This window comes from Nanorana parkeri, unplaced genomic scaffold, assembly GCF_000935625.1.
Source record: "Nanorana parkeri isolate BGI_ZX_2015 unplaced genomic scaffold, ASM93562v1 scaffold5, whole genome shotgun sequence".
In the NCBI taxonomy this organism is placed as follows: domain Eukaryota; kingdom Metazoa; phylum Chordata; class Amphibia; order Anura; family Dicroglossidae; genus Nanorana; species Nanorana parkeri.
This window is the reverse complement of record NW_017306273.1, coordinates 1,488,510-1,489,829: the sequence shown is the minus strand read 5'-3', so window position 1 is coordinate 1,489,829 and position 1,320 is coordinate 1,488,510. Positions and strand designations below refer to the sequence as shown.

At 40.9% G+C, this 1,320-nt stretch overlaps 1 non-coding gene across 1 annotated transcript; it reads left to right on the top strand.

Annotated features, from left to right (window-relative positions):
- Positions 1-296: 296 nt before the first annotated feature.
- On the top strand, positions 297-389 carry TRNAI-UAU. The gene is given in 2 exon segments: positions 297-334; positions 354-389. It is a non-coding gene; the product is annotated as a tRNA-Ile (tRNA).
- The last annotated feature ends 931 nt before the right edge of the window (positions 390-1,320 follow it).

Below are 1,320 nucleotides of genomic sequence, written 5' to 3'. Positions count from 1 at the left end.
TATTATTATTATTATTAATAATAATAATAATAATATTGCAGACATTTTCTGCAATCTTTAAATGCAATCAATTGACACTTTTACCTTCCTTCCTTGCAATGGTAAGCAGCAAATATGCAAACCCAATGTCTGATACACCTACACATTTTGTGGCTTGGACCTTTTCAACATCACAGAAGAAGTCCAGTTGAATGTGACCAACTCTTACTAGCTGTACCATGACCTGGACACATGAGCCCCTTCTCAGACATCATGGCATGACTATACAAAAAGATGTGAAAACCTTACACACATCAGCTCCAGTGGTGCAATCGGTTAGCGCGCGGTACTTATAAGACAGTAACTGGTGAGCAATGCCGAGGTTGTGAGTTCGAGCCTCACCTGGAGCAGTCCTTTTAAACTCATCTAGTTTACTCCAGATGACCATCTCAGCCTCCTATAGCAATATGTAGAATGCACTTGGCTCTACCACTCTGCCAACTCTCATCCTCCTGTAATATAACAACCATGGGTATACTGGGTGCCAACCAGGGGAGCCTGCTGGTTCTTAGGTGGGGACTGCAGTTTGCACTCAAGTTCTGTTTTGTGCAATAAAATTGATTGTGAGTGACATCATAGGTAGTATTTGCACAGTCTGCCTCCCATTGGTCTAACAGGGCACAACACATGCGGAATTAACTAATTTAATATAAAACTACTGTTATACGGTGCATGCAAAAATTAATTATATGACATGCCGAGTATTTATCTGGCAAAGCACCCCACAAATATAATTCCTGAAAATATTTTAATATCAATTAATAAATTAATATTTTAAAATCGATTTAATAGGGATTAACTTGGTTTCGCCAGGAAAAAAAGCATTTTTTCCTGTCGCCAAACATAGCACAATGAAGCACAGTGGCTTAGTGGTTAACACTCCTGCATGCAGCACAGGGGTGTCAGGGCACTATCTGCATGGAGTTTGCATTTACTTCTTGTGCTTGTGTGGGTTTCCTCCAGGTACTCCGGTTTCCTCCCACACTCCAAAGACATGCTGGAAGGTTAATCGGCCCTGTGTGCGCCATATTTTCTCTATGTGAGATAGGGAACTTAGATTGTAAGATCCTTGAGGGCAGGGACTGAATGTGCACTTGGTAAATTGTTGGCACTATGACAATACCAATAATAAATAAATAAATCATTTTGGCCTGAAAATGGCACCATGAAATTATCTTTGAATGCTTACAATGTGCAATATTCCTAAATGTGAGACCCCAGAGCTGCCGGACATGGCTTTGTTGATCACAAAAGGTCATTGACCCCCATGCCAGCCCAGAC